Source organism: Musca autumnalis, unplaced genomic scaffold, assembly GCF_047663935.1.
Source record: "Musca autumnalis isolate F117 unplaced genomic scaffold, ASM4766393v1 scaffold_3, whole genome shotgun sequence".
Classification (NCBI taxonomy): Eukaryota; Metazoa; Arthropoda; class Insecta; order Diptera; family Muscidae; genus Musca; species Musca autumnalis.
Window position 1 is genome coordinate 244,381,576 of NW_027411866.1, and position 14,627 is coordinate 244,396,202.

The window sequence follows — 14,627 nt, forward strand, 5'->3', positions numbered from 1 at the left end:
ATGATTTTCCACTACTGGTTGGTTGGTTGGCTGGCTAACTTTGGGGCTACAAATGCAAACAGCAAGAAAACCAACAACAACACCAATTGCAGCAATACAAACAGACGGGCTGGCTGTTGCCTGTTTGTGTGAGGTTGGGGGAGATCCAAATCCAAATGCCTGAGAAATAAAAATCAACACAAAATTTCCCCACATCATCACTGACTGACGCAACAACTGAACGCATACGCAACGCAACGTAATAACCCTTTCTCGCGGCATTTACAAGTGCAACAAAGTTAAAGGAAAAAGGAACAGAAAACAACACCAACAGCAACCAAAACATTTGCCGATTTTTTTGTTTTGGTTTTTGTTGTTTTGTGCCATACCAACGGTTCTCGTGCATCCGCAAAGACGTCGTTGTCGGTCAAAAAATTTTTGTTTCGAAAAAAAAGGAAATAACTGCAAGAAGAAAAAAATCGGAAAAATCACCACAAAGTGTTATCGTGTCTAGAAAACCCCTCTAGTTTTTTTGTATCAGCAGCGACAACAACAGCAGCATTAGCTGTGGCAGCGGCGGTATTGAAAACCCAATATGTGTGGCCACATTTTAGTGGTTTTTAAGTCATAACAGACATAAAACAAACGGAACGGCGCGAAAAATCAAAATCATCGAAAGGTGTATTGCACAACAAATATCCATCCTGCTAGCCGCCTCTCTAACCAGCTTTTGCGGTATAAGAAACCAAATAAAATAAATAAAAAAAATATTTCAAATTATTGGAGCTATAAATTGTCCTCAAGTGAAAGTGTGATAATTTGCTGTCCATAGAGATTAGTGAAGGTAATGGAACTCATAATGAACATTGAATATTTGTAAAAAAATATTGGTTAAATACATAACATCAAGTAATTATGATTGAGATATTTTGGAATAAATGGCATATCCCTTTTCAATGAATGATCAAATTAATAATTTCACATGAAATCATGTAACTCCGTAGCATACCATCCAGAGCACTGAACGAGTTTAAAAAGTGACAAGTTTTAAAAACCATAACCAAAATACCGAATTAAATGAAGGATCTGAATACACACCCTTGATATAATTTAATCTATATTTTTATAATATTCATTCAGACTACTTAGTAACAAGTTACAGAACAATCGTATGAAAAATGTCAGTTTCATTTTCAAAATAGTTATTAAAATAAATAAATGCGGTTTTATTTATTTGAGATTTCGCCCCTCTAATCGAAAGGCATCAATATATACAGAAAGCTGCAGTCTATACCGGCTATATCTGTTCGTAGTTCATATACCAATATCTATAAAATTACACTAAAACCTTGATTTACGTCGTTAATTGCAAGGACAAGCACAAAGCAGCGTAATTCATATACATTTTTATCTACGAAAAGGTTTCAAGATGTACTTAAGCTAAAATGTTTGAAATTTTGTGAACAAGTACCGGAAGGAGTGGGACGACATAGCTCATCTTCGAGTTTGATGTAAGTTTGGAGCAACTATTACCATGTGCAAAGTTCGGACCCAATCGAATACTTCCTTCGTGAATAATTTTGCGCACTAGCCATCAGTTGGTGGTCGTAGTTTTTGTGCAGCTTTAGGGTAACTAGCACAGAAAGTACGGACTTGTCTGCCCCATCGTAATAGAAGTCGCGAGGACTACCTGCAGCAAAAAAATTGAAAACGGCTCGACACATCTCCTTAAACTTCACGTTGTCAAAAATGTTAAAATTTCGTGAGTGTGGGGTGGTATCCGAAGTAATGGACCGATATAGTCCCACTAATGATTTCAATGGGTCACAGAACAACTTTTATACCAATATGCCAGGAAGTATGACCTTGTCCATGGAAAACATGATATCGCTGAAAACAAGACCACAACGAAAAGCATCGGTACACATTTCCAAAGGATATTCGTACAGACCCTAAACTGCACTTAGACACAAATGTTGAACTTTTGTGGGGGAGGTACACTAAGTAGAGGACCATTTTAGAAGTTAAACTAAATTTGGTTGCCCCGTTCATGAGATATTGTGAATACAATTTTAATGAAATTTTTAAACTTTGGGGAAAGTATCGAAAGTTGTGGACCGGTATTGCCAATTTATGAACTGAAACCAAGTTTTCACAAAATATGGCGAAGGCCAAATTTTGGACCAAATCGGTTGATCAGTTCTAGAGTTTTTGTGCTTTCCAGCTACTACACATGACGCCATAGGGAGTTTTTACACCTTTCAGACTGTTTTCTCAAGAAGTATGGACTTGCACCTGCAAAAACATTTAGAGTCATAATTGAGACAGCAAATGCAAGTTACTTCAACAAAAACCAAAATAATTCGAGAGCAGGTCTTAAAGTGAACTTATCCGAAATTTTGGAGGTACCCGAAGGAGTGGACAAATATAGTCCATATTCGAACCTGATCTATATCTGGTAGATATATTAGGATGTGTAAATTATGGGTCAAATCGGTCACTCCCTTCACGAGTTATCGTGGGCACAAATTTTCCGAATATTTTCGAACTTCGGAACGAGTGCACCGGTATGGTTTATACATAAACTAAGTTTGAACAAAATATTGCGAAGGCCAAATTTTGGACCGAATTGGCAGATAAGTTCGAAAGTTATCTTGCGCTCCAAACACTACACACGGGTTTTTTTCACATTCCAGGCTATTTTCTCGGGAAGTATAGACTGGCCCCTAATAAAACTTGCACCGTCGTATGGGGCAGTGAATACAAGTTGTTACATCAAAAATCAAGGAAATTCGAGAGCAGGTCCTAAACTGAACTTTTCCGAAATTTTGAGTGGGAGGTGCCCGAAGGAGTGGACCGATTGGGTCCATATTGGAACCTCATCTAAGTCTGTTAGAAATTTCACGATGTGCAAAGTATTGACCAAATCCGTTACTCCCTTCAAGAGTTATCGTGTACACAAATTTTCCGAACATTTTCGAACTTTTGTTGAGGAGGTACCGGAAGGAGTGGGCCGATATAAACCATTTTCGAACTTAAACTAAGTTTGGACAAAATATTACGAAAGCCAAATTTTGGTCCGAATCGGTTGAATCGTTCGAGAGTTATCGTGTGCTACAGCTAGCCAGCCAGACAGAAGGACGGACATGGCTAAAGCAACTCCAAATTATCTGAAACTGATTTCGTCCAAACATTCTTGGGGATCTAAAACTAATATTTCGATGAGGCCCATTTGGCCCGTATGAAAGTGTATATACCATAGTTAGCATAAATGCTAAGGGTATAAAAGCTGTTCATATATGTATATCCAGGTTTATGTCTAGCCCCCATGATCCGGTTGTTATGATTTCGAGGGTGTTTTGTCAAATTTTCGAACCGAGATTGCTATAATATAATTAATACTGTGTGCCTTAACCAAATTTAAATGGAAGGAGCTTACACCTAGGAAGTTTTTGCAGATTCTGAAACTACAATGTTCATAGAGGAGATATATCAAGGAACAAAAAAAATCGCCGGAGGGATTTTCAAATAAATCGCGATTTAAGTTCACATGTTTAGGGGTTCTTAAAGAAAATGTTGTAGCTGTGAAAATTCTCCACAAGATTGACCTTTATGGTATTTTCGTAGGTTTTACCGTTTTTGAGATATAGAAGTTCAAATTGAGACAATGCACTGACTGTATTTCTCATCTATGAGCATTGTAGTTTCAGAATCTGCAAAAACTTCCCAGGTGTAAGCACCTACCATTTAAAATTAGTTAAGGCGCACCGTGTTAATACTGTGTGTTGTCAGAGGATACAAAAGTTCAATTTGTAAAATTTTAAATATTAGTCCATGAATTGGAAAGGACAACGATGAGGGATTATCATCATTCTGCTCCTTCAACGAATAGGAGGAAAAGCTTAGTTCTTTAATATATAAAATGAAACTTATTGTTCATATTTACTTCAATACAGATGTAGGGTATAAAAAGTTCGGCCCGGTTATGTTGATACACATATTTGTTATATATGAATGTTGGTGATATCTGCCATTTTGGAGTGTCGTTTTGTTTCTGAAAAATAAAATGCTTAATCGTGTTTTGATGTGTTCTTCGATTTTTTACCATTTGAAAAAAATTAAACAAAGAAGAAGGTTTTGATCGCCGTTTTCTTCGACTTCGAGGTGCATCATGAATTGTTACCACAAGGTCTGAGGGTTTATAAGGAATGCTACCTTGAAGTTATGCGATGATGGAATTCGTCAGAAACACACAGAATTGAATGCACAAAACGACCACGAAAACGCGACAAAATCGATAAGTTGTCAATGAGAGCCGTACCTAAAATGTTCTGAGCGACATTTTTGCGGAACATTTCGAAGCTGAAACGTCATCTTGTGGTACTTTTATAATGGCTCTTTAAATAAAGGACGAAAAGCACATTGAAGGAAGCGAGTTAGAAGGTCGAAGTGCTCTACGAAAATAATCCTCATTCGATTTGAGTGAAGACATGTAATCTCAAAAATAAGCTATAGCCACAGTGGACAAAGTTATAGCACTAATTCCTAATGGCTTACAGGGTCTCTAGCAAAAACTTCATCTCGCTTTAACGCGGAAGTTCGACTCACGGCGGATCTGTCCCTCGGGTTTCTTAATATACTCACCAAGGCCTTTCTTCCCCAAGAGGAATTTTCCGTGCCCCAGACTTTCAACTTCATTTTGTTGCACAAAGATATCTGCAAGTTTGGCCATGGAAATTTTTTCCTAGAAGCGGCCATTCTTTAGATATATCTGTTCTAACAAGTAAAAAATTATCAGTCGGCTTTGCCGACAGAGATATACCCTCAGCCTGTATATATTGAAACAATTTTTTCCCAAAAAACGTATGTATTTAGATGTTTTTAAAAATTTTGGGAATTTGAACCGACAAAAATTTTCATTAGGATTAGAGATCAAAAGTTTTGCGGAGGAGATACTAATAGGAATGGATCTACATTGACCATTATGGAAGTGGATCTCCAGCCACTACATATGGTGCCATAAGGGGTTTTTACACCCTTCGGGATGTTTGCTCAAGAAGTATGGACTTGCTCCTAAAAAACATTTACCATTGTAATTGAGGCAGCGAATTCAAGTTGCTTCAACAAAAATCAAAGTGATTCGATAGCAGGTCTTAAAGTGAACTTATCCGAAATTTTGTGTGGGAGGTACCGGATGGAGTGGACAAATATAGTCCATATTTGAACCTGATCTATATCTAGTAGATATATTAGGATGTGTAAAGTATGGACCAATTCGGCCACTCCATTCAAGAGTTACCGTATGAACAAATTTTACGAACATTTTTGAACTTTTGTGGGGGAGGTACTTGAAGGAGTTGACCGATATGGCTTATCTTCAAACGTAAACTATGTTTGGACTAAATATTACTAAGGCCAAATTTTGGACCGAATCGGCAGATCCGTTCTAGAGTTATCCAACCATCTCACTCGGTGTCATAGGGGCTTTTTGCAACTTTCAGGCTATTTTCTCAGGAAGTGTGGACTTGCCCCTAATGAAACTTGTACCGTCGTATGGAGGGCAGTGAATACAAGTTGCTAAAACAAAAATCAGAGCGATTCGAGAGATGGCCCTAAACTGAACTTTTCCGAAATTTTGTGTGGGAGGTACCCGAAGGAGTGGGCCGATTGAGTCTATATTGAAACATTATCTAAGACTGGTATACATTTTACGGTGAAGAAATTATGGACCAAATCGGTTACTCCCTTCAAGAGTTATCGTGCGCACAAATTTTCCGAACATTTTCGAACTTTTGTGGGGGAGGTACCGGAAGGAGTGGACCGATATAGCCCATCTTCGAACTTAAACTAAGTTTGGGCAAAATATTACGAAAGCCAAAATTTGAACCGAATCGGTTCACCCGTTCGAGAGTTATCGTGCGCTCCAGCCTGCAAGACAGACGGACGGACATTGCTCAATCGACTCCAAATTGTCTGAAACACATTTCGTCCAAACATACTTGGGGTCTAAAACCATTATTTCGATGAGGCACATTTTGCCCATATGAAAGTGTATATACCCTCGTTAGCATAAATGCTGAGGGTATATAAAACACATCATTTTTATGCACATATAAGGGAAATATGCACATATTCAGACGAACCGGCTAAAATAACCGGAGTAACCGGGTCTGCCCCCCAAAAAATTTATGTTTTCTTAAAGAGCGAAAAATATCAAACAAAACTGAATAATGCCTCCAAAAATAACTTTTGACCCTGAATAAGTTTGTTTGCACACATGGGATCAATGGGGACTTTTAGGACGTTGCTTCTAATGGGAAACCCTAGCTCTCCACCAAAATTCAGCTTTGTGGGAATTTTTGCTATTTCCCCTTTATTTTGACTGGGCTATTATCATGTTAGCAACCAATGTATTCACTGGACTTTCCCTCGCTGACTTTTTTCCTCTTCCACAATCCTTTTGATATTAAACTACTAATACAGAACATGAACGGGTTTCCTTTATTAGGCTCTGATATTAGGACGTATATTTTCGTCAAATATAGTATGACAATCGATCGTCGGCCTTTCGGGACTTTTTTAAATATTGAGCTTAAATATATTCATTCATGGACTTTAAACTAACATTTCCGCACCATCTAGTGATCGGCCATAATGGACCTTTCTTTACTATACCCAGCATAAACTGTCATTAACAAATAACGGGTTATATGGTAATTATTACGGCTATAAGTAACTACTTACAAATCAACCTGCTTACTAATACATTTTTTGAACAAGGGCATATAGCAATTTGATTTGTCCACATACAAATATTAGGGACTTTTAATTCATTGTTGCCTTATTAGAATGATGAAATTGAAAATTGATGTCTAGAGAATTTTGGTTTTGCTGGTGGTTATTTATCTCATCAGCCATATCAAATGTGAGTGGCTATAAAATGATCGATGCACATTATTGCATATTTGCACATATGAAATATTTTTGAACCCGTTTTCTATCAAGTAAATTTAGTGACTGTTTTTATGCCCTCAGCATTTATGCTAACGAGGGTATATACACTTTTATACGGGCAAAATGTGCCTCATCCAAATCGGTCCACTCCTTCCGATACCTCCCCTTCAAAAGTTCGAAAATGTTCGGAAAATTTGTGCGCATGATAACTTTTGAAGGAAGTAACCGATTTTATCAGTACTTTGCACATCGTGAAATTTCTACCAGGCTTAGATGAGGTTCCAATATGGACTCAATCGGTCCACTCCTTCGGGTACCTCCCACACAAAATTTTGGACAAGTTCAGATTAGGACCTGCTCTCGAATCGCTTTGATTTTTGTTGCAACAACTTGTATTCACTGCCCTCCATACGACGGTACAAGTTTCATCAGGGGCAAGTCCATACTTCCTCTTAAAATAGCCTGAAAGAGGCAAAAAGCCCCTACGACACGGTGTGTAGTGTTTGGAGCGCAAGATAAATCTCGAACGGATCTGCCGATTCGGTAAAAAAAATGGCCTTCGTAATATTTTATCCAAACATAGTTTAATCTCGAAGATAAGCCATATCGGTCCACTCCTTCAGGTACCTCCCCCACAAAAGTTCAAAAATGTTCGGAAAATTGGGAGCACGATAACTCTTGAAGGGAGTGACCGATGTAATCCATACTTTGCACATCCTAATATAGATCAGGTTCGAATATGGACTATATTTGTCGACTCCTTCGGGTACCTCCCACACAAAATTTCGGACAAGTTCACTTTAAGACCTGCTCTCGAATCACTTTGATTTTTGTTGAAGCGATTTGCATTCGCTACCTCCATTAGTATGGTAAAAGTGTTTTTAGGGGCAAGTCCATTATTCTTGGGAAAGCAGCCCGAAAGGTGTAAATAACCCCTATGTCACCAAATGTGGCGGTCGGATAGCACGATAACTCTCGAGCTGTTCAATCGCTTTGGTCCTAAATTTGGTCTTCGTCATATTATATCCAAACTTAGTTTCATGGGGCAACACCGGTCCACAACTTCCGGTACTTTTCCCCAATATTTAAAAAATTTCACTAAAATGCTAGAACTATATCACTTGAATGGGGCAACCAATTTGGTCCAAACTTTGGATCTCCTAATATTTTGTCAAAATTTAGTTTAACTTCTAAAATGGCCCATTTCGGCCCTGCCTAAGGGTACCTCGCCCACAAAAGTTCATCATTTGTGTCTTAGTGCAGTTAATCCCTAATCCACATTTTTGTCGGCAAGTTCAAATGTCCAAAAAGGGCCACAAAATTCTGAAGAGACCTTAAATACATTCGATCTGTCCGTAGGTGATAGTTTCACTTTCGCTTTCACGTCTGACACTGACACTTTTTACTTGTTGGAATCACGTTCAATACAAAAATATATACAACGTTTAAATATATACAAATCTACGTATTTTCCTAACAATTTTTTTTGTCGACACACAGTGGTCAAAATCGCTGATCTAGCGGCGGGACATTAATAATTTGCAAACGAGTTCAGATATCTTGCTGAAATTATGAACAAACTCAGCCTGTGTCTTTGGTTAATAATTATCCGAATATGAATTATATCGGGTAATGTTTTGGTATATTTCCCATTCCGTATTTTGAGGATTTAAGCCGCATTTTCCTACCAAATTAGCTTTTTTTGTACTTAGGGTCCTTAGTGGTTAGAAAACCTTTCCATAAAAAATTGTGGAATAGGTCTAAGGTTTGGTATTGCCCCCATAATACGGTACCTCTCAATATTCGTTATTTCGAGGATTTTATCCACATTTTCATACCAAATTAGCTAATTTTTTACATTGGAGGTTCTCGGTGGTCAAACATCATCTCCACCAAAAATTGTGAACATAGGTCCACGTTTTGATGTGGCCCTCTACAACTGTATCGCCCGATTTTTGGATATTTTGAGTATTTAAGCTACATTTTACACCCAATAATCGGCAATATTTGCAAATGGTTGCATCCAAAATGTGGTTATTCGGAATATAGGAAGTCAAATTTAATTCGTCAGAAAATAATTAGACTGACCATTATACATATAACATTTGTAGTTACACTCCATTCAACAAAAGTATATTAAAAAAAAAAAAAAAAAAAAAAAAACACGAGAACGGAATAACATAATAATTTTTTGGTATATAGCAATGTAAATTTAAATTTATGTAAATAAAACCCTCCACTAGCAGCTAAAAATAAATTATGTTTACTTTTATCAATAAAACTAAACAAATATGAAGACATTTTTTAGCAATAATTTTCTTAAAATCTGAATAACTGTGTGAATATTTACAACAAGAAAAAAAGTACATAAAAACTATTTTATTCCGCAGAGTGTCTGTAATCGATACAGTACAAAACATTTCGTTAGATATTTTGAGTTTCGCGCCGCAAGGTCAGTGATTTCAACCAATGTTCGACGATGAGCTTTCAATATACACACTCGATTTGTAGTCGAACACACACACTCTTTCCTATTGTTACTCATTATTTAGTAATGAGTAAAATAACTAGTTTTATCTTGTACATTTTAGAAATAGACAATTACATCAAAAACCATAGTTTTTTTTTTAAATTTTCTTAATTTAAGGTCGTTTTAAATCAACACTTTCCCAAAAAGTAAGCCAATTAAAACAAGACCACCAAACCAAAAATGAATCCTCAAACATTTTTGGCTACACCAAGGGTAATACAACAACAACTACATCATCACACAAGGTCTCCACTAAATCAAACATCCTTCCTGCCTTCCTTGAGATAAATGGAAGAACATTTGCCGATAAATGTTTCCTCTCCTTCCCACCACTACCTGTTACGCCACCCATATCGAACATATCTTCAATTCTATAACTTTTCAATGCAATGACACTGCAAATGACAACATGTCACAAAATATTCTCCACATCCGATTTGGAAAGTGTTCGTCTATAAGGTGCAGTATGTAGAAGTTTAGCCATAGAAGGGGGTGTAAAGCAAACAAAGTGTCAGAAAATGTCACAGGACTTAACACATTGAGAATACACCTTGGCACACGGGCGGGGAGGGAATGATTTTCACAAGGCGTCAATTGTAAAGATGAGTTTGAGAGTGGATCTAAATTAATAATGGGTATTGGAAACACATTCAAACAATGAATTGCAGTAAGAAGTTTAGAAGTGTGAGTTTGCATGTGCTACAACAACTCCTTATGTGTGTTACAAAGTTGATAATTGCAAATGTTCGTTAGTGAAGGTATAGAGAGTAAGGGAGAGAGTAAGATCGATGCATTTTGGTATGGCTGCTGTAAAACAAATGAATAGCTTGATTACGGCAACTGCATTGAATGCAATTTAGCAACAGAAGGGTGTTGCCCTCTTCAATTGTCGACACTTTCACTCATACTGCAGTTGCAGTAAGAGAAACTGTTAAAGTTCGGTTACCCAAAGGAAAGTCTTTAATGTGTGTTTCATTGTGGGCGAACGATGGTTTAGATTGAAAGTACGAGGTGAGATTTCAAAATATTGTAAATCATTACAACAATTGAGAAAATCCGTTGGTAAATAATTCTGGGTAATCAGGCGAACTTTAGCTTCTCTATATAGGCGACTTCAAGCTCGTTAAGCCCGTCTATAAGGACGATCTTAAGCTCGTCTATAAGGACAACCTTGAGCTCGTCTCGTGTATATAAAGACGACCTTAAGCTCGTCTCGTGTATATAAAGACGACCTTAAGCTCGTCTATATAAAGACGACCTTAAGCTCGAGTATATAAGGACGACCTGAAGCTCGTCTATGTAAATACGACCTGAAGCTCGTCTATATAAAGACGACCTGAAGCTCGTCTATAAGGACGACCTTAGGCTCGTCTATATGGACGACCTTAAGCTCGTCTATAAAGACGACATCGTCTATAAAGACGACCTCGTCTATAAAGACGACCTCGTCTATAAAGACGACCTCGTCTATAAAGACGACCTCGTCTATAAAGACGACCTCGTCTATAAAGACGACCTCGTCTATAAAGACGACCTCGTCTATAAAGACGACCTCGTCTATAAAGACGACCTCGTCTATAAAGACGACCTCGTCTATAAAGACGACCTCGTCTATAAAGACGACCTCGTCTATAAAGACGACCTTAAGCTCGTCTATAAAGACGACCTTAAGCTCGTCTATAAAGACGACCTCGTCTATAAAGACGACCTCGTCTATAAAGACGACCTCGTCTATAAAGATGACCTCGTCTATAAAGACGACCTCGTCTATAAAGACGACCTCGTCTATAAAGATGACCTCATCTATAAAGACGACCTCGTTTATTAAGACGACCTCGTCTATAAAGACGACCTCGTCTATAAAGACGACCTCGTCTATAAAGACGACCTCGTCTATAAAGATGACCTCGTCTATAAAGACGACCTCGTTTATTAAGACGACCTCGTCTATAAAGACGACCTCGTCTATAAAGACGACCTCGTCTATAAAGACGACCTCGTCTATAAAGACGACCTCGTCTATAAAGACGACCTCGTCTATAAAGACGACCTCGTCTATAAAGACGACCTCGTCTATAAAGACGACCTCGTCTATAAAGACGACCTCGTCTATAAAGACGACCTCGTCTATAAAGACGACCTCGTCTATAAAGACGACCTCGTCTATAAAGACGACCTCGTCTATAAAGACGACCTCGTCTATAAAGACGACCTCGTCTATAAAGACGACCTCGTCTATAAAGACGACCTCGTCTATAAAGACGACCTCGTCTATAAAGACGACCTCGTCTATAAAGACGACCTCGTCTATAAAGACGACCTCGTCTATAAAGACGACCTCGTCTATAAAGACGACCTCGTCTATAAAGACGACCTCGTTTATAAAGATGACCTCGTCTATAAAGACGACCTCGTCTATAAAGACGACCTCGTCTATAAAGACGACCTCGTTTATTAAGACGTCCTCGTCTATAAAGACGACCTCGTCTATAAAGACGACCTCGTCTATAAAGACGACCTCGTCTATAAAGACGACCTCGTCTATAAAGACGACCTCGTCTATAAAGACGACCTCGTCTATAAAGACGACCTCGTCTATAAAGACGACCTCGTCTATAAAGACGACCTCGTCTATAAAGACGACCTCGTCTATAAAGACGACCTCGTCTATAAAGACGACCTCGTCTATAAAGACGACCTCGTCTATAAAGACGACCTCGTCTATAAAGACGACCTCGTCTATAAAGATGACCTCGTCTATAAAGACGACCTCGTCTATAAAGACGACCTCGTCTATAAAGATGACCTCGTCTATAAAGACGACCTCGTCTATAAAGATGACCTCGTCTATAAAGACGACCTCGTTTATTAAGACGACCTCGTCTATAAAGACGACCTCGTCTATAAAGACGACCTCGTCTATAAAGACGACCTCGTCTATAAAGACGACCTCGTCTATAAAGACGACCTCGTCTATAAAGACGACCTCGTCTATAAAGACGACCTCGTCTATAAAGACGACCTCGTCTATAAAGACGACCTCGTCTATAAAGACGACCTCGTCTATAAAGACGACCTCGTCTATAAAGACGACCTCGTCTATAAAGACGACCTCGTCTATAAAGACGACCTCGTCTATAAAGACGACCTCGTCTATAAAGACGACCTCGTCTATAAAGACGACCTCGTCTATAAAGACGACCTCGTCTATAAAGACGACCTCGTCTATAAAGACGACCTCGTCTATAAAGACGACCTCGTCTATAAAGACGACCTCGTCTATAAAGACGACCTCGTCTATAAAGACGACCTCGTCTATAAAGACGACCTCGTCTATAAAGACGACCTCGTCTATAAAGACGACCTCGTCTATAAAGACGACCTCGTCTATAAAGACGACCTCGTCTATAAAGACGACCTCGTCTATAAAGACGACCTCGTCTATAAAGACGACCTCGTCTATAAAGACGACCTCGTCTATAATGACGACCTCGTCTATAAAGACGACCTCGTCTATAAAGACGACCTCGTCTATAAAGACGACCTCGTCTATAAAGACGACCTCGTCTATAAAGACGACCTTAAGCTCGTCTATAAAGACGACCTTATGGTCGTCTATAAAGACGACCTCGTCTATAAAGACGACCTCGTCTATAAAGACGACCTCGTCTATAAAGACGACCTCGTCTATAAAGACGACCTCGTCTATAAAGACGACCTCGTCTATAAAGACGACCTCGTCTATAAAGACGACCTCGTCTATAAAGACGACCTCGTCTATAAAGACGACCTTAAGCTCGTATATAAAGACGACCTCGTCTATAAGCTCGTCTATAAGGACGACCTTAAGCTCGTCAATAAGGACGATCTTAAGGTCGTCCTTATAGACGAGTCCTTATAGACGAGGACGACCTTAGGCTCGTCTATAAGGACGACCTTAGGCTCGTCTATAAGGACGACCTTAGGCTCGTCTATAAAGATGACCTTTGGCTCGTCTGTAAAGACGACCTTTGGCTCGTCTGCAAAGACGACCTTTGGCTCGTCTGTAAAGACGACCTTTGGCTCGTCTGTAAAGACGACCTTTGGCTGTCTATAAATACGACCTTTGGCGCGTCTATAAAGACGACCTTTGGCTCATCTATAATGACGACCTTTTGCTTGTCTATAAAGACGACCTTTTGCTTAACTATAAAGACGACCTTTGACTCGTCTATAAAGACGACCTTTAGCTCGTCTATAAAGACGACCTTTGGCTCTTCTAAAAAGATGGCCGTGTAAAAATTTGCTTCGTCTCATCTCTAGTATAAAATACAGCCATCTACCCTCCATATTGATTTCATGGTCTCTTGAAATGGAAAGTCATTCAATTTGTTAAATTTTCAAGAAAATACACTTGAGGGGGATGTTCAGCAAACTAAAAATCACATCAGACAGAAGATAAAATAATGGAAATGAGAAGAGACTTGACTACAGTTGGTAATGAAGAAACTTTAAAATCTCGAAGTAGGCAGGGACGCAAATATACATGAATCCTTTTTACACACAACTGCAGTAAACATACATACATATGTTACAGCACATATTTCCATAAAATGGTTTGAGTTGCACCAGTAGCAACGTCATCATCACCAAGAACTGCATTATCATTTGCAAATGCAGTCACAGGGAGTAGTAGCAGGAGTAGTCAAAACAACATCATAGTCAACATCCTTGTTGCACATGTCTGTGGTTGTTCGTTTGATATGGTCTTTAGTTTGTTTTTGTACAACAAGTTTTTGGGGGCAATCCCCAAACCGTTCCCTAAACTCTTCCTTCGTTTCCAGACTTCTTCTTCTTGTTACTTTTGAAAGTTATGTATGTTGACATAGCATGTCATCGTAAACATGCCTCCGTTTTGCCTTCGATTGATGACCAGTGGAAATGGAAATGTTGTTATTTCTTTCCTAGGGATTTTTGCCATCATCCTACAATGTTTGGTTTCGACATTGTCCAAATATGTTGAGGGACTTATTTCCCTGTGAAATGATATTTCTGGTTATATGTATGGTTGTGATTTTTAGCACTAATTTTGTCATGTTTGGCATTGATTGGAGTTATGTTATGGTTTTGTGCCAAAACTCTATGCATACATATACATACATATATTGGATGTAATGAATGGTTT

At 38.6% G+C, this 14,627-nt stretch overlaps 1 protein-coding gene across 2 annotated transcripts in view; it reads left to right on the forward strand.

Moving 5' to 3' along the window:
- Window positions 1-14,627, forward strand: part of RunxA (RUNX family transcription factor Runt related A) — a 184,557-nt gene that overhangs the window by 74,875 nt on the left and 95,055 nt on the right. Inside the window, exon 1 of one of the 2 annotated variants that reach the window (XM_073973464.1) lies at window positions 189-823. The exons of the other annotated variant lie outside the window; for it this stretch is intronic. The gene's annotated coding sequence lies outside the window, so the exon portion shown is untranslated. Of the gene's footprint in view, window positions 1-188; window positions 824-14,627 lie in introns of those variants that run through there. 2 annotated transcript variants of the gene reach the window in all.